Source organism: Staurois parvus, unplaced genomic scaffold (genome assembly GCF_062004578.1).
Source record: "Staurois parvus isolate SC_StPar_1 unplaced genomic scaffold, SC_StPar_1.0 ptg000662l, whole genome shotgun sequence".
Classification (NCBI taxonomy): domain Eukaryota; kingdom Metazoa; phylum Chordata; class Amphibia; order Anura; family Ranidae; genus Staurois; species Staurois parvus.
In genome coordinates this window covers 943,161-959,801 of record NW_028318458.1, presented here as the reverse complement: position 1 = coordinate 959,801, position 16,641 = coordinate 943,161, and the positions used below count along the sequence as shown (strand labels likewise).

General features: G+C 45.8%; 19 non-coding genes across 19 annotated transcripts; 10 read left to right on the top strand and 9 right to left on the bottom strand.

Annotated features, from left to right (window-relative positions):
• Nucleotides 1-83: 83 nt before the first annotated feature.
• On the top strand, nt 84-156 carry TRNAM-CAU (transfer RNA methionine (anticodon CAU)). Its single transcript has one exon. It is a non-coding gene; the product is annotated as a tRNA-Met (tRNA).
• Nucleotides 157-1,661: 1,505 nt separating this feature from the next.
• On the bottom strand, nt 1,662-1,733 carry TRNAE-UUC (transfer RNA glutamic acid (anticodon UUC)). The gene has a single exon. It is a non-coding gene; the product is annotated as a tRNA-Glu (tRNA).
• Nucleotides 1,734-1,852: 119 nt separating this feature from the next.
• On the top strand, nt 1,853-1,925 carry TRNAM-CAU (transfer RNA methionine (anticodon CAU)). The gene has a single exon. It is a non-coding gene; the product is annotated as a tRNA-Met (tRNA).
• Nucleotides 1,926-3,430: 1,505 nt separating this feature from the next.
• Nucleotides 3,431-3,502, bottom strand: TRNAE-UUC (transfer RNA glutamic acid (anticodon UUC)). The gene has a single exon. It is a non-coding gene; the product is annotated as a tRNA-Glu (tRNA).
• A 119-nt stretch (nt 3,503-3,621) lies between these two features.
• Nucleotides 3,622-3,694, top strand: TRNAM-CAU (transfer RNA methionine (anticodon CAU)). The gene has a single exon. It is a non-coding gene; the product is annotated as a tRNA-Met (tRNA).
• Nucleotides 3,695-5,197: 1,503 nt separating this feature from the next.
• TRNAE-UUC (transfer RNA glutamic acid (anticodon UUC)) lies at nt 5,198-5,269 on the bottom strand. The gene has a single exon. It is a non-coding gene; the product is annotated as a tRNA-Glu (tRNA).
• A 119-nt stretch (nt 5,270-5,388) lies between these two features.
• Nucleotides 5,389-5,461, top strand: TRNAM-CAU (transfer RNA methionine (anticodon CAU)). The gene has a single exon. It is a non-coding gene; the product is annotated as a tRNA-Met (tRNA).
• A 1,503-nt stretch (nt 5,462-6,964) lies between these two features.
• On the bottom strand, nt 6,965-7,036 carry TRNAE-UUC (transfer RNA glutamic acid (anticodon UUC)). The gene has a single exon. It is a non-coding gene; the product is annotated as a tRNA-Glu (tRNA).
• A 119-nt stretch (nt 7,037-7,155) lies between these two features.
• On the top strand, nt 7,156-7,228 carry TRNAM-CAU (transfer RNA methionine (anticodon CAU)). Its single transcript has one exon. It is a non-coding gene; the product is annotated as a tRNA-Met (tRNA).
• A 1,502-nt stretch (nt 7,229-8,730) lies between these two features.
• TRNAE-UUC (transfer RNA glutamic acid (anticodon UUC)) lies at nt 8,731-8,802 on the bottom strand. Its single transcript has one exon. It is a non-coding gene; the product is annotated as a tRNA-Glu (tRNA).
• Nucleotides 8,803-8,921: 119 nt separating this feature from the next.
• On the top strand, nt 8,922-8,994 carry TRNAM-CAU (transfer RNA methionine (anticodon CAU)). The gene has a single exon. It is a non-coding gene; the product is annotated as a tRNA-Met (tRNA).
• Nucleotides 8,995-10,497: 1,503 nt separating this feature from the next.
• Nucleotides 10,498-10,569, bottom strand: TRNAE-UUC (transfer RNA glutamic acid (anticodon UUC)). Its single transcript has one exon. It is a non-coding gene; the product is annotated as a tRNA-Glu (tRNA).
• Nucleotides 10,570-10,688: 119 nt separating this feature from the next.
• TRNAM-CAU (transfer RNA methionine (anticodon CAU)) lies at nt 10,689-10,761 on the top strand. Its single transcript has one exon. It is a non-coding gene; the product is annotated as a tRNA-Met (tRNA).
• Nucleotides 10,762-12,264: 1,503 nt separating this feature from the next.
• TRNAE-UUC (transfer RNA glutamic acid (anticodon UUC)) lies at nt 12,265-12,336 on the bottom strand. Its single transcript has one exon. It is a non-coding gene; the product is annotated as a tRNA-Glu (tRNA).
• A 119-nt stretch (nt 12,337-12,455) lies between these two features.
• TRNAM-CAU (transfer RNA methionine (anticodon CAU)) lies at nt 12,456-12,528 on the top strand. Its single transcript has one exon. It is a non-coding gene; the product is annotated as a tRNA-Met (tRNA).
• A 1,503-nt stretch (nt 12,529-14,031) lies between these two features.
• Nucleotides 14,032-14,103, bottom strand: TRNAE-UUC (transfer RNA glutamic acid (anticodon UUC)). The gene has a single exon. It is a non-coding gene; the product is annotated as a tRNA-Glu (tRNA).
• Nucleotides 14,104-14,222: 119 nt separating this feature from the next.
• Nucleotides 14,223-14,295, top strand: TRNAM-CAU (transfer RNA methionine (anticodon CAU)). Its single transcript has one exon. It is a non-coding gene; the product is annotated as a tRNA-Met (tRNA).
• A 1,503-nt stretch (nt 14,296-15,798) lies between these two features.
• TRNAE-UUC (transfer RNA glutamic acid (anticodon UUC)) lies at nt 15,799-15,870 on the bottom strand. The gene has a single exon. It is a non-coding gene; the product is annotated as a tRNA-Glu (tRNA).
• A 119-nt stretch (nt 15,871-15,989) lies between these two features.
• On the top strand, nt 15,990-16,062 carry TRNAM-CAU (transfer RNA methionine (anticodon CAU)). Its single transcript has one exon. It is a non-coding gene; the product is annotated as a tRNA-Met (tRNA).
• Nucleotides 16,063-16,641: the final 579 nt, after the last annotated feature.

Below are 16,641 nucleotides of genomic sequence, written 5' to 3'. Positions count from 1 at the left end.
CCAAAGCGAGAAGAAAACTAGCACCGCCATGGTCTTCCAAGCGTGGTGGGCAGGGGGGACAAGTGCCCATCTTCCAGCACGCTGCCTCGTTAGCACAGTAGGTAGCGCGTCAGTCTCATAATCTGAAGGTCGTGAGTTCGATCCTCACACGAGGCACTCTTCTCTAGGCTTTTTCTGCCACTTGGAGTCCTTAATGGCTGAAAGCCGCTACTCTGCATCTTTCAAGCTTTGCAAGAAGCCATATCCAGGGAAAAGTCATCAGCAGCTCAAGCTTTCAAAGCTCCTTTGCCCTCCACCATTTTCCTCAGGAGCCGAAATCGCCAACTCTGCATCTAACAGAACTTGCAACATACACTGTCTACTCACCCTGGAAAAAAACACATGCATTTTCCACACATCCACCATGTCACGGGCTTCACTCCCTTTCATCACACAGAAAGAAAACAGAACAGAGGATCCAAAAGGGCTTTTACAAAGGTGGGAAAAATGGGAAAAGTCCCCACCTTGTTGTCCTCCCTGATTTCAAAACGCTTTCTTTGCCTTTGAATAGCACGGGTACTTTAACTTCCCCCTTTCGCCGCTTTTCCTCACTGCATGATTACCGGTGGGAAATGATTTGTGCATGGATTTGGCTTCCTTGGAAAAAAGCCCAAAAGAAATAGCATTCCCTCCTATCTTTACCCGCAAACGTTGGACTCCCAGCCTTGACGTGGATTAGGCCCTTTTTAGCAACTGTGGGAAACTGGAGAAGGACCGCTTCTGAAATGGGCATTGAGTGTTTTTGCTTCACTTTGCTATGTTTCAAAGGCTTTTTAATAGTGTCTCTCAGCATCTTATAGAAGGAGTGGCGAAAAGCGGAAGAAAAGCAGCAACCTCTTTGAAATGAAAGGCCAGATTTCCAAAAGCAATTTCATATCAAGCCCAATAAGGCTTGTTGAAAGCAAGCACATGTGCCCCATTGCTCAGCACTTGGACAAGACAGGGAATGAAATTGAAGAGACAGAGAGGAATGTAAAGAGTTTTTGGTTTATTTTTTTTTCAAAAAAAGAGTGAAAGATCTTTCTGGTCCTTCTCAGTTTCACCCTTTTCTCTTGGCACATGAAAAGCCGAGGCTCTTTGGCTTTGCCTTTAGTTCATGGTTTGCTCTCAGCGTATGATAACCACTGTGGATGTTGTTTCTTTGTAAGAATGTGCAATGATTTGTTTCTGTTTTATCTGCGGCACCAAAACTGGGTCCACCAGTCCTGCCATAGTGTAGGCCTTTGTTTTGTTTTGTTTTCCTTCCATGAAGGCAAGGTGGGGACGGAATATTCTTAATGTCGCCTGGGGTTTTCTTCGTTGATTTCATTGGGTTTTTATGACCGGTCAGTGATGACTGTGAGTGTTTGCAAGTTTTTAGTGTTCGCATGTCTTTCGACTCTTTGATAAATTGTCCTCAAAATGAGCGTAGAGAGAGGGAGGCAAAGCAGCAAGACCCGCTGGACTATGTGGGCAGATTTGTAAAGCAGTTGGAAGTAAAGCACTAGGGGTTGTTGAAGCAGAGCATGTATGTTGCGTTGCTTGGTACTTTGCCAACAAGGGAATGATTTGAGGTTGCAAGGGGAAAAGAGTTTGGCAGGTTTAAGTAGCAGGAGCAAGCGTGTCACTAAAATGTCTTGCATTTCCCATACCGGGAGTCGAACCCGGGCCGCCTGGGTGAAAACCAGGAATCCTAAGCGCTAGACCATATGGGAAAACTGCCAAGGCTGTTGTGGGAGAAATAGAGAAAACCAAAGCGAGAAGAAAACTAGCACTGCCATGGTCTTCCAAGCGTGGTGGGCAGGGGGGACAAGTGCCCATCTTCCAGCACGCTGCCTCGTTAGCACAGTAGGTAGCGCGTCAGTCTCATAATCTGAAGGTCGTGAGTTCGATCCTCACACGAGGCACTCTTCTCTAGGCTTTTTCTGCCACTTGGAGTCCTTAATGGCTGAAAGCCGCTACTCTGCATCTTTCAAGCTTTGCAAGAAGCCATATCCAGGGAAAAGTCATCAGCAGCTCAAGCTTTCAAAGCTCCTTTGCCCTCCACCATTTTCCTCAGGAGCCGAAATCGCCAACTCTGCATCTAACAGAGCTTGCAACATACACTGTCTACTCACCCTGGAAAAAAACACATGCATTTTCCACACATCCACCATGTCACGGGCTTCACTCCCTTTCATCACACAGAAAGAAAACAGAACAGAGGATCCAAAAGGGCTTTTACAAAGGTGGGAAAAATGGGAAAAGTCCCCACCTTGTTGTCCTCCCTGATTTCAAAACGCTTTCTTTGCCTTTGAATAGCACGGGTACTTTAACTTCCCCCTTTCGCCGCTTTTCCTCACTGCATGATTACCGGTGGGAAATGATTTGTGCATGGATTTGGCTTCCTTGGAAAAAAGCCCAAAAGAAATAGCATTCCCTCCTATCTTTACCCGCAAACGTTGGACTCCCAGCCTTGACGTGGATTAGGCCCTTTTTAGCAACTGTGGGAAACTGGAGAAGGACCGCTTCTGAAATGGGCATTGAGTGTTTTTGCTTCACTTTGCTATGTTTCAAAGGCTTTTTAATAGTGTCTCTCAGCATCTTATAGAAGGAGTGGCGAAAAGCGGAAGAAAAGCAGCAACCTCTTTGAAATGAAAGGCCAGATTTCCAAAAGCAATTTCATATCAAGCCCAATAAGGCTTGTTGAAAGCAAGCACATGTGCCCCATTGCTCAGCACTTGGACAAGACAGGGAATGAAATTGAAGAGACAGAGAGGAATGTAAAGAGTTTTTGGTTTATTTTTTTTTCAAAAAAAGAGTGAAAGATCTTTCTGGTCCTTCTCAGTTTCACCCTTTTCTCTTGGCACATGAAAAGCCGAGGCTCTTTGGCTTTGCCTTTAGTTCATGGTTTGCTCTCAGCGTATGATAACCACTGTGGATGTTGTTTCTTTGTAAGAATGTGCAATGATTTGTTTCTGTTTTATCTGCGGCACCAAAACTGGGTCCACCAGTCCTGCCATAGTGTAGGCCTTTGTTTTGTTTTGTTTTCCTTCCATGAAGGCAAGGTGGGGACGGAATATTCTTAATGTCGCCTGGGGTTTTCTTCGTTGATTTCATTGGGTTTTTATGACCGGTCAGTGATGACTGTGAGTGTTTGCAAGTTTTTAGTGTTCGCATGTCTTTCGACTCTTTGATAAATTGTCCTCAAAATGAGCGTAGAGAGAGGGAGGCAAAGCAGCAAGACTCGCTGGACTATGCGGGCAGATTTGTAAAGCAGTTGGAAGTAAAGCACTAGGGGTTGTTGAAGCAGAGCATGTATGTTGCGTTGCTTGGTACTTTGCCAACAAGGGAATGATTTGAGGTTGCAAGGGGAAAAGAGTTTGGCAGGTTTAAGCAGCAGGAGCAAGCGTTTCACTAAGATGTCTCGCATTTCCCATACCGGGAGTCGAACCCGGGCCGCCTGGGTGAAAACCAGGAATCCTAAGCGCTAGACCATATGGGAAAACTGCCAAGGCTGCTGTGGGAGAAATAGAGAAAACCAAAGCGAGAAGAAAACTAGCACCGCCATGGTCTTCCAAGCGTGGTGGGCAGGTGGGACAAGTGCCCATCTTCCAGCACGCAGCCTCGTTAGCGCAGTAGGTAGCACGTCAGTCTCATAATCTGAAGGTCGTGAGTTCGATCCTCACACGGGGCACTCTTCTCTAGGCTTTTTCTGCCACTTGGAGTCCTTAATGGCTGAAAGCCGCTACTCTGCATCTTTCAAGCTTTGCAAGAAGCCATATCCAGGGAAAAGTCATCAGCAGCTCAAGCTTTCAAAGCTCCTTTGCCCTCCACCATTTTCCTCAGGAGCCGAAATCGCCAACTCTGCATCTAACAGAGCTTGCAACATACACTGTCTACTCACCCTGGAAAAAAACACATGCATTTTCCACACATCCACCATGTCACGGGCTTCACTCCCTTTCATCACACAGAAAGAAAACAGAACAGAGGATCCAAAAGGGCTTTTACAAAGGTGGGAAAAATGGGAAAAGTCCCCACCTTGTTGTCCTCCCTGATTTCAAAACGCTTTCTTTGCCTTTGAATAGCACGGGTACTTTAACTTCCCCCTTTCGCCGCTTTTCCTCACTGCATGATTACCGGTGGGAAATGATTTGTACATGGATTTGGCTTCCTTGGAAAGAAGCCCAAAAGAAATAGCATTCCCTCCTATCTTTACCCGCAAACGTTGGACTCCCAGCCTTGACGTGGATTAGGCCCTTTTTAGCAACTGTGGGAAACTGGAGAAGGACCGCTTCTGAAATGGGCATTGAGTGTTTTTGCTTCACTTTGCTATGTTTCAAAGGCTCTTTAATAGTGCCTCTCAGCATCTTATAGAAGGAGTGGCGAAAAGCGGAAGAAAAGCAGCAACCTCTTTGAAATGAAAGGCCAGATTTCCAAAAGCAATTTCATATCAAGCCCAATAAGGCTTGTTGAAAGCAAGCACATGTGCCCCATTGCTCAGCACTTGGACAAGACAGGGAATGAAATTGAAGAGACAGAGAGGAATGTAAAGAGTTTTTGGTTTTTTTTTTTCAAAAAAAGAGTGAAAGATCTTTCTGGGCCTTCTCAGTTTCACCCTTTTCTCTTGGCACATGAAAAGCCGAGGCTCTTTGGCTTTGCCTTTAGTTCATGGTTTGCTCTCAGCGTATGATAACCACTGTGGATGTTGTTTCTTTGTAAGAATGTGCAATGATTTGTTTCTGTTTTATCTGCGGCACCAAAACTGGGTCCACCAGTCCTGCCATAGTGTAGGCCTTTGTTTTGTTTTGTTTTCCTTCCATGAAGGCAAGGTGGGGACGGAATATTCTTAATGTCGCCTGGGGTTTTCTTCGTTGATTTCATTGGGTTTTTATGACCGGTCAGTGATGACTGTGAGTGTTTGCAAGTTTTTAGTGTTCGCATGTCTTTCGACTCTTTGATAAATTGTACTCAAAATGAGCGTAGAGAGAGGGAGGCAAAGCAGCAAGACCCGCTGGACTATGCGGGCAGATTTGTAAAGCAGTTGGAAGTAAAGCACTAGGGGTTGTTGAAGCAGAGCATGTATGTTGCGTTGCTTGGTACTTTGCCAACAAGGGAATGATTTGAGGTTGCAAGGGGAAAAGAGTTTGGCAGGTTTAAGCAGCAGGAACAAGCGTGTCACTAAAATGTCTAGCATTTCCCATACCGGGAGTCGAACCCGGGCCGCCTGGGTGAAAACCAGGAATCCTAAGCGCTAGACCATATGGGAAAACTGCCAAGGCTGCTGTGGGAGAAATAGAGAAAACCAAAGCGAGAAGAAAACTAGCACCGCCATGGTCTTCCAAGCGTGGTGGGCAGGGGGGACAAGTGCCCATCTTCCAGCACGCAGCCTCGTTAGCGTAGTAGGTAGCGCGTCAGTCTCATAATCTGAAGGTCGTGACTTCGATCCTCACACGGGGCACTCTTCTCTAGGCTTTTTCTGCCACTTGGAGTCCTTAATGGCTGAAAGCCGCTACTCTGCATCTTTCAAGCTTTGCAAGAAGCCATATCCAGGGAAAAGTCATCAGCAGCTCAAGCTTTCAAAGCTCCTTTGCCCTCCACCATTTTCCTCAGGAGCCGAAATCGCCAACTCTGCATCTAACAGAGCTTGCAACATACACTGTCTACTCACCCTGGAAAAAAACACATGCATTTTCCACACATCCACCATGTCACGGGCTTCACTCCCTTTCATCACACAGAAAGAAAACAGAACAGAGGATCCAAAAGGGCTTTTACAAAGGATGGAAAAATGGGAAAAGTCCCCACCTTGTTGTCCTCCCTGATTTCAAAACGCTTTCTTTGCCTTTGAATAGCACGGGTACTTTAACTTCCCCCTTTTGCCGCTTTTCCTCACTGCATGATTACCGGTGGGAAATGATTTGTGCATGGATTTGGCTTCCTTGAAAAGAAGCCCAAAAGAAATAGCATTCCCTCCTATCTTTACCCGCAAACATTGGACTCCCAGCCTTGATGTGGATTAGGCCCTTTTTAGCAACTGTGGGAAACTGGAGAAGGACCGCTTCTGAAATGGGCATTGAGTGTTTTTGCTTCACTTTGCTATGTTTCAAAGGCTTTTTAATAGTGTCTCTCAGCATCTTATAGAAGGAGTGGCGAAAAGCGGAAGAAAAGCAGCAACCTCTTTGAAATGAAAGGCCAGATTTCCAAAAGCAATTTCATATCAAGCCCAATAAGGCTTGTTGAAAGCAAGCACATGTGCCCCATTGCTCAGCACTTGGACAAGACAGGGAATGAAATTGAAGAGACAGAGAGGAATGTAAAGAGTTTTTGGTTTTTTTTTTTCAAAAAAAGAGTGAAAGATCTTTCTGGTCCTTCTCAGTTTCACCCTTTTCTCTTGGCACATGAAAAGCCGAGGCTCTTTGGCTTTGCCTTTAGTTCATGGTTTGCTCTCAGCGTATGATAACCACTGTGGATGTTGTTTCTTTGTAAGAATGTGCAATGATTTGTTTCTGTTTTATCTGCGGCACCAAAACTGGGTCCACCAGTCCTGCCATAGTGTAGGCCTTTGTTTTGTTTTGTTTTCCTTCCATGAAGGCAAGGTGGGGACGGAATATTCTTAATGTCGCCTGGGGTTTTCTTCGTTGATTTCATTGGGTTTTTATGACCGGTCAGTGATGACTGTGAGTGTTTGCAAGTTTTTAGTCTTCGCATGTGTTTCGACTCTTTGATAAATTGTCCTCAAAATGAGCGTAGAGAGAGGGAGGCAAAGCAGCAAGACCCGCTGGACTATGCGGGCAGATTTGTAAAGCAGTTGGAAGTAAAGCACTAGGGGTTGTTGAAGCAGAGCATGTATGTTGCGTTGCTTGGTACTTTGCCAACAAGGGAATGATTTGAGGTTGCAAGGGGAAAAGAGTTTGGCAGGTTTAAGCAGCAGGAGCAAGCGTGTCACTAAAATGTCTTGCATTTCCCATACCGGGAGTCGAACCCGGGCCGCCTGGGTGAAAACCAGGAATCCTAACCGCTAGACCATATGGGAAAACTGCCAAGGCTGCTGTGGGAGAAATAGAGAAAACCAAAGCGAGAAGAAAACTAGCACCGCCATGGTCTTCCAAGCGTGGTGGGCAGGGGGGACAAGTGCCCATCTTCCAGCACGCAGCCTCGTTAGCGCAGTAGGTAGCGCGTCAGTCTCATAATCTGAAGGTCGTGACTTCGATCCTCACACGGGGCACTCTTCTCTAGGCTTTTTCTGCCACTTGGAGTCCTTAATGGCTGAAAGCCGCTACTCTGCATCTTTCAAGCTTTGCAAGAAGCCATATCCAGGGAAAAGTCATCAGCAGCTCAAGCTTTCAAAGCTCCTTTGCCCTCCACCATTTTCCTCAGGAGCCGAAATCGCCAACTCTGCATCTAACAGAGCTTGCAACATACACTGTCTACTCACCCTGGAAAAAAACACATGCATTTTCCACACATCCACCATGTCACGGGCTTCACTCCCTTTCATCACACAGAAAGAAAACAGAACAGAGGATCCAAAAGGGCTTTTACAAAGGTGGGAAAAATGGGAAAAGTCCCCACCTTGTTGTCCTCCCTGATTTCAAAACGCTTTCTTTGCCTTTGAACAGCACGGGCACTTTAACTTCCCCCTTTCGCCGCTTTTCCTCACTGCATGATTACCGGTGGGAAATGATTTGTGCATGGATTTGGCTTCCTTGGAAAGAAGCCCAAAAGAAATAGCATTCCCTCCTATCTTTACCCGCAAACGTTGGACTCCCAGCCTTGACGTGGATTAGGCCCTTTTTAGCAACTGTGGGAAACTGGAGAAGGACCGCTTCTGAAATGGGCATTGAGTGTTTTTGCTTCACTTTGCTATGTTTCAAAGGCTTTTTAATAGTGTCTCTCAGCATCTTATAGAAGGAGTGGCGAAAAGCGGAAGAAAAGCAGCAACCTCTTTGAAATGAAAGGCCAGATTTCCAAAAGCAATTTCATATCAAGCCCAATAAGGATTGTTGAAAGCAAGCACATGTGCCCCATTGCTCAGCACTTGGACAAGACAGGGAATGAAATTGAAGAGACAGAGAGGAATGTAAAGAGTTTTTGGTTTTTTTTTTTCAAAAAAAGAGTGAAAGATCTTTCTGGTCCTTCTCAGTTTCACCCTTTTCTCTTGGCACATGAAAAGCCGAGGCTCTTTGGCTTTGCCTTTAGTTCATGGTTTGCTCTCAGCGTATGATAACCACTGTGGATGTTGTTTCTTTGTAGGAATGTGCAATGATTTGTTTCTGTTTTATCTGCGGCACAAAACTGGGTCCACCAGTCCTGCCATAGTGTAGGCCTTTGTTTTGTTTTGTTTTCCTTCCATGAAGGCAAGGTGGGTACGGAATATTCTTAATGTCGCCTGGGGTTTTCTTCGTTGATTTCATTGGGTTTTTATGACCGGTCAGTGATGACTGTGAGTGTTTGCAAGTTTTTAGTCTTCGCATGTCTTTCGACTCTTTGATAAATTGTCCTCAAAATGAGCGTAGAGAGAGGGAGGCAAAGCAGCAAGACCCGCTGGACTATGCGGGCAGATTTGTAAAGCAGTTGGAAGTAAAGCACTAGGGGTTGTTGAAGCAGAGCATGTATGTTGCATTGCTTGGTACTTTGCCAACAAGGGAATGATTTGAGGTTGGAAGGGGAAAAGAGTTTGGCAGGTTTAAGTAGCAGGAGCAAGCGTGTCACTAAAATATCTTGCATTTCCCATACCGGGAGTCGAACCCGGGCCGCCTGAGTGAAAACCAGGAATCCTAACCGCTAGACCATATGGGAAAACTGCCAAGGTTGATGTGGGAGAAATAGAGAAAACCAAAGCGAGAAGAAAACTAGCACCGCCATGGTCTTCCAAGCGTGGTGGGCAGGGGGGACAAGTGCCCATCTTCCAGCACGCAGCCTCGTTAGCGCAGCAGGTAGCGCATCAGTCTCATAATCTGAAGGTCGTGAGTTCAATCCTCACACGGGGCACTCTTCTCTAGGCTTTTTCTGCCACTTGGAGTCCTTAATGGCTGAAAGCCGCTACTCTGCATCTTTCAAGCTTTGCAAGAAGCCATATCCAGGGAAAAGTCATCAGCAGCTCAAGCTTTCAAAGCTCCTTTGCCCTCCACCATTTTCCTCAGGAGCCGAAATCGCCAACTCTGCATCTAACAGAGCTTGCAACATACACTGTCTACTCACCCTGGAAAAAAACACATGCATTTTCCACACATCCACCATGTCACGGGCTTCACTCCCTTTCATCACACAGAAAGAAAACAGAACAGAGGATCCAAAAGGGCTTTTACAAAGGTGGGAAAAATGGGAAAAGTCCCCACCTTGTTGTCCTCCCTGATTTCAAAACGCTTTCTTTGCCTTTGAATAGCACGGGTACTTTAACTTCCCCCTTTCGCCGCTTTTCCTCACTGCATGATTACCGGTGGGAAATGATTTGTGCATGGATTTGGCTTCCTTGGAAAGAAGCCCAAAAGAAATAGCATTCCCTCCTATCTTTACCCGCAAACGTTGGACTCCCAGCCTTGACGTGGATTAGGCCCTTTTTAGCAACTGTGGGAAACTGGAGAATAACCGCTTCTGAAATGGGCATTGAGTGTTTTTGCTTCACTTTGCTATGTTTCAAAGGCTTTTTAATAGTGTCTCTCAGCATCTTATAGAAGGAGTGGCGAAAAGCGGAAGAAAAGCAGCAACCTCTTTGAAATGAAAGGCCAGATTTCCAAAAGCAATTTCATATCAAGCCCAATAAGGCTTGTTGAAAGCAAGCACATGTGCCCCATTGCTCAGCACTTGGACAAGACAGGGAATGAAATTGAAGAGACAGAGAGGAATGTAAAGAGTTTTTGGTTTTTTTTTTTCAAAAAAAGAGTGAAAGATCTTTCTGGTCCTTCTCAGTTTCACCCTTTTCTCTTGGCACATGAAAAGCCGAGGCTCTTTGGCTTTGCCTTTAGTTCATGGTTTGCTCTCAGCGTATGATAACCACTGTGGATGTTGTTTCTTTGTAAGAATGTGCAATGATTTGTTTCTGTTTTATCTGCGGCACCAAAACTGGGTCCACCAGTCCTGCCATAGTGTAGGCCTTTGTTTTGTTTTGTTTTCCTTCCATGAAGGCAAGGTGGGGACGGAATATTCTTAATGTCGCCTGGGGTTTTCTCCGTTGATTTCATTGGGTTTTTATGACCGGTCAGTGATGACTGTGAGTGTTTGCAAGTTTTTAGTCTTCGCATGTCTTTCGACTCTTTGATAAATTGTCCTCAAAATGAGCGTAGAGAGAGGGAGGCAAAGCAGCAAGACCCGCTGGACTATGCGGGCAGATTTGTAAAGCAGTTGGAAGTAAAGCACTAGGGGTTGTTGAAGCAGAGCATGTATGTTGCGTTGCTTGGTACTTTGCCAACAAGGGAATGATTTGAGGTTGCAAGGGGAAAAGAGTTTGGCAGGTTTAAGTAGCAGGAGCAAGCGTGTCACTAAAATGTCTTGCATTTCCCATACCGGGAGTCGAACCCGGGCCGCCTGGGTGAAAACCAGGAATCCTAACCGCTAGACCATATGGGAAAACTGCCAAGGCTGCTGTGGGAGAAATAGAGAAAACCAAAGCGAGAAGAAAACTAGCAACGCCATGGTCTTCCAAGCGTGGTGGGCAGGTGGGACAAGTGCCCATCTTCCAGCACGCAGCCTCGTTAGCGCAGTAGGTAGCGCGTCAGTCTCATAATCTGAAGGTCGTGACTTCGATCCTCACACGGGGCACTCTTCTCTAGGCTTTTTCTGCCACTTGGAGTCCTTAATGGCTGAAAGCCGCTACTCTGCATCTTTCAAGCTTTGCAAGAAGCCATATCCAGGGAAAAGTCATCAGCAGCTCATGCTTTCAAAGCTCCTTTGACCTCCACCATTTTCCTCAGGAGCCGAAATCGCCAACTCTGCATCTAACAGAGCTTGCAACATACACTGTCTACTCACCCTGGAAAAAAACACATGCATTTTCCACACATCCACCATGTCACGGGCTTCACTCCCTTTCATCACACAGAAAGAAAACAGAACAGAGGATCCAAAAGGGCTTTTACAAAGGTGGGAAAAATGGGAAAAGTCCCCACCTTGTTGTCCTCCCTGATTTCAAAACGCTTTCTTTGCCTTTGAATAGCACGGGTACTTTAACTTCCCCCTTTCGCCGCTTTTCCTCACTGCATGATTACCGGTGGGAAATGATTTGTGCATGGATTTGGCTTCCTTGGAAAGAAGCCCAAAAGAAATAGCATTCCCTCCTATATTTACCCGCAAACGTCGGACTCCCAGCCTTGACGTGGATTAGGCCCTTTTTAGCAACTGTGGGAAACTGGAGAAGGACCGCTTCTGAAATGGGCATTGAGTGTTTTTGCTTCACTTTGCTATGTTTCAAAGGCTCTTTAATAGGGTCTCTCAGCATCTTATAGAAGGAGTGGCGAAAAGCGGAAGAAAAGCAGCAACCTCTTTGAAATGAAAGGCCAGATTTCCAAAAGCAATTTCATATCAAGCCCAATAAGGCTTGTTGAAAGCAAGCACATGTGCCCCATTGCTCAGCACTTGGACAAGACAGGGAATGAAATTGAAGAGACAGAGAGGAATGTAAAGAGTTTTTGGTTTTTTTTTTTCAAAAAAAGAGTGAAAGATCTTTCTGGTCCTTCTCAGTTTCACCCTTTTCTCTTGGCACATGAAAAGCCGAGGCTCTTTGGCTTTGCCTTTAGTTCATGGTTTGCTCTCAGCGTATGATAACCACTGTGGATGTTGTTTCTTTGTAAGAATGTGCAATGATTTGTTTCTGTTTTATCTGCGGCACCAAAACTGGGTCCACCAGTCCTGCCATAGTGTAGGCCTTTGTTTTGTTTTGTTTTCCTTCCATGAAGGCAAGGTGGGGACGGAATATTCTTAATGTCGCCTGGGGTTTTCTTCGTTGATTTCATTGGGTTTTTATGACCGGTCAGTGATGACTGTGAGTGTTTGCAAGTTTTTAGTGTTCGCATGTCTTTCGACTCTTTGATAAATTGTCCTCAAAATGAGCGTAGAGAGAGGGAGGCAAAGCAGCAAGACCCGCTGGACTATGCGGGCAGATTTGTAAAGCAGTTGGAAGTAAAGCACTAGGGGTTGTTGAAGCAGAGCATGTATGTTGCGTTGCTTGGTACTTTGCCAACAAGGGAATGATTTGAGGTTGCAAGGGGAAAAGAGTTTGGCAGGTTTAAGCAGCAGGAGCAAGCGTGTCACTAAAATGTCTTGCATTTCCCATACCGGGAGTCGAACCCGGGCCGCCTGGGTGAAAACCAGGAATCCTAAGCGCTAGACCATATGGGAAAACTGCCAAGGCTGCTGTGGGAGAAATAGAGAAAACCAAAGCGAGAAGAAAACTAGCACCGCCATGGTCTTCCAAGCGTGGTGGGCAGGGGGGACAAGTGCCCATCTTCCAGCGCGCAGCCTCGTTAGCGCAGTAGGTAGCGCGTCGGTCTCATAATCTGAAGGTCGTGAGTTCGATCATCACACGAGGCACTCTTCTCTAGGCTTTTTCTGCCACTTGGAGTCCTTAATGGCTGAAAGCCGCTACTCTGCATCTTTCAAGCTTTGCAAGAAGCCATATCCAGGGAAAAGTCATCAGCAGCTCAAGCTTTCAAAGCTCCTTTGCCCTCCACCATTTTCCTCAGGAGCCGAAATCGCCAACTCTGCATCTAACAGAGCTTGCAACATACACTGTCTACTCACCCTGGAAAAAAACACATGCATTTTCCACACATCCACCATGTCACGGGCTTCACTCCCTTTCATCACACAGAAAGAAAACAGAACAGAGGATCCAAAAGGGCTTTTACAAAGGATGGAAAAATGGGAAAAGTCCCCACCTTGTTGTCCTCCCTGATTTCAAAACGCTTTCTTTGCCTTTGAATAGCACGGGTACATTAACTTCCCCCTTTTGCCGCTTTTCCTCACTGCATGATTACCGGTGGGAAATGATTTGTGCATGGATTTGGCTTCCTTGAAAAGAAGCCCAAAAGAAATAGCATTCCCTCCTATCTTTACCCGCAAACGTTGGACTCCCAGCCTTGACGTGGATTAGGCCCTTTTTAGCAACTGTGGGAAACTGGAGAAGGACCGCTTCTGAAATGGGCATTGAGTGTTTTTGCTTCACTTTGCTATGTTTCAAAGGCTTTTTAATAGTGTCTCTCAGCATCTTATAGAAGGAGTGGCGAAAAGCGGAAGAAAAGCAGCAACCTCTTTGAAATGAAAGGCCAGATTTCCAAAAGCAATTTCATATCAAGCCCAATAAGGCTTGTTGAAAGCAAGCACATGTGCCCCATTGCTCAGCACTTGGACAAGACAGGGAATGAAATTGAAGAGACAGAGAGGAATGTAAAGAGTTTTTGTTTTTTTTTTTTCAAAAAAAGAGTGAAAGATCTTTCTGGTCCTTCTCAGTTTCACCCTTTTCTCTTGGCACATGAAAAGCCGAGGCTCTTTGGCTTTGCCTTTAGTTCATGGTTTGCTCTCAGCGTATGATAACCACTGTGGATGTTGTTTCTTTGTAAGAATGTGCAATGATTTGTTTCTGTTTTATCTGCGGCACCAAAACTGGGTCCACCAGTCCTGCCATAGTGTAGGCCTTTGTTTTGTTTTGTTTTCCTTCCATGAAGGCAAGGTGGGGACGGAATATTCTTAATGTCGCCTGGGGTTTTCTTCGTTGATTTCATTGGGTTTTTATGACCGGTCAGTGATGACTGTGAGTGTTTGCAAGTTTTTAGTGTTCGCATGTCTTTCGACTCTTTGATAAATTGTCCTCAAAATGAGCGTAGAGAGAGGGAGGCAAAGCAGCAAGACCCGCTGGACTATGCGGGCAGATTTGTAAAGCAGTTGGAAGTAAAGCACTAGGGGTTGTTGAAGCAGAGCATGTATGTTGCGTTGCTTGGTACTTTGCCAACAAGGGAATGATTTGAGGTTGCAAGGGGAAAAGAGTTTGGCAGGTTTAAGCAGCAGGAGCAAGCGTGTCACTAAAATGTCTTGCATTTCCCATACCGGGAGTCGAACCCGGGCCGCCTGGGTGAAAACCAGGAATCCTAACTGCTAGACCATATGGGAAAACTGCCAAGGCTGCTGTGGGAGAAATAGAGAAAACCAAAGCGAGAAGAAAACTAGCACCGCCATGGTCTTCCAAGCGTGGTGGGCAGGGGGGACAAGTGCCCATCTTCCAGCACGCAGCCTCGTTAGCGCAGTAGGTAGCGCATCAGTCTCATAATCTGATGGTCGTGAGTTCGATCCTCACACGAGGCACTCTTCTCTAGGCTTTTTCTGCCACTTGGAGTCCTTAATGGCTGAAAGCCGCTACTCTGCATCTTTCAAGCTTTGCAAGAAGCCATATCCAGGGAAAAGTCATCAGCAGCTCAAGCTTTCAAAGCTCCTTTGCCCTCCACCATTTTCCTCAGGAGCCGAAATCGCCAACTCTGCATCTAACAGAGCTTGCAACATACACTGTCTACTCACCCTGGAAAAAAACACATGCATTTTCCACACATCCACCATGTCACGGGCTTCACTCCCTTTCATCACACAGAAAGAAAACAGAACAGAGGATCAAAAAGGGCTTTTACAAAGGTGGGAAAAATGGGAAAAGTCCCCACCTTGTTGTCCTCCCTGATTTCAAAACGCTTTCTTTGCCTTTGAATAGCACGGGTACTTTAACTTCCCCCTTTCGCCGCTTTTCCTCACTGCATGATTACCGGTGGGAAATGATTTGTGCATGGATTTGGCTTCCTTGGAAAGAAGCCCAAAAGAAATAGCATTCCCTCCTATCTTTACCCGCAAACGTTGGACTCCCAGCCTTGACGTGGATTAGGCCCTTTTTAGCAACTGTGGGAAACTGGAGAAGGACCGCTTCTGAAATGGGCATTGAGTGTTTTTGCTTCACTTTGCTATGTTTCAAAGGCTTTTTAATAGTGTCTCTCAGCATCTTATAGAAGGAGTGGCGAAAAGCGGAAGAAAAGCAGCAACCTCTTTGAAATGAAAGGCCAGATTTCCAAAAGCAATTTCATATCAAGCCCAATAAGGATTGTTGAAAGCAAGCACATGTGCCCCATTGCTCAGCACTTGGACAAGACAGGGAATGAAATTGAAGAGACAGAGAGGAATGTAAAGAGTTTTTGTTTTTTTTTTTTCAAAAAAAGAGTGAAAGATCTTTCTGGTCCTTCTCAGTTTCACCCTTTTCTCTTGGCACATGAAAAGCCGAGGCTCTTTGGCTTTGCCTTTAGTTCATGGTTTGCTCTCAGCGTATGATAACCACTGTGGATGTTGTTTCTTTGTAGGAATGTGCAATGATTTGTTTCTGTTTTATCTGCGGCACCAAAACTGGGTCCACCAGTCCTGCCATAGTGTAGGCCTTTGTTTTGTTTTGTTTTCCTTCCATGAAGGCAAGGTGGGTACGGAATATTCTTAATGTCGCCTGGGGTTTTCTTCGTTGATTTCATTGGGTTTTTATGACCGGTCAGTGATGACTGTGAGTGTTTGCAAGTTTTTAGTCTTCGCATGTCTTTCGACTCTTTGATAAATTGTCCTCAAAATGAGCGTAGAGAGAGGGAGGCAAAGCAGCAAGACCCGCTGGACTATGCGGGCAGATTTGTAAAGCAGTTGGAAGTAAAGCACTAGGGGTTGTTGAAGCAGAGCATGTATGTTGCATTGCTTGGTACTTTGCCAACAAGGGAATGATTTGAGGTTGCAAGGGGAAAAGAGTTTGGCAGGTTTAAGTAGCAGGAGCAAGCGTGTCACTAAAATATCTTGCATTTCCCATACCGGGAGTCGAACCCGGGCCGCCTGAGTGAAAACCAGGAATCCTAACCGCTAGACCATATGGGAAAACTGCCAAGGTTGAAGTGGGAGAAATAGAGAAAACCAAAGCGAGAAGAAAACTAGCACCGCCATGGTCTTCCAAGCATGGTGGGCAGGGGGGACAAGTGCCCATCTTCCAGCACGCAGCCTCGTTAGCGCAGCAGGTAGCGCATCAGTCTCATAATCTGAAGGTCGTGAGTTCAATCCTCACACGGGGCACTCTTCTCTAGGCTTTTTCTGCCACTTGGAGTCCTTAATGGCTGAAAGCCGCTACTCTGCATCTTTCAAGCTTTGCAAGAAGCCATATCCAGGGAAAAGTCATCAGCAGCTCAAGCTTTCAAAGCTCCTTTGCCCTCCACCATTTTCCTCAGGAGCCGAAATCGCCAACTCTGCATCTAACAGAGCTTGCAACATACACTGTCTACTCACCCTGGAAAAAAACACATGCATTTTCCACACATCCACCATGTCACGGGCTTCACTCCCTTTCATCACACAGAAAGAAAACAGAACAGAGGATCCAAAAGGGCTTTTACAAAGGTGGGAAAAATGGGAAAAGTCCCCACCTTGTTGTCCTCCCTGATTTCAAAACGCTTTCTTTGCCTTTGAATAGCACGGGTACTTTAACTTCCCCCTTTCGCCGCTTTTCCTCACTGCATGATTACCGGTGGGAAATGATTTGTGCATGGATTTGGCTTCCTTGGAAAGAAGCCCAAAAGAAATAGCATTCCCTCCTATCTTTACCCGCAAACGTTGGACTCCCAGCCTTGACGTGGATTAGGCCCTTTTTAGCAACTG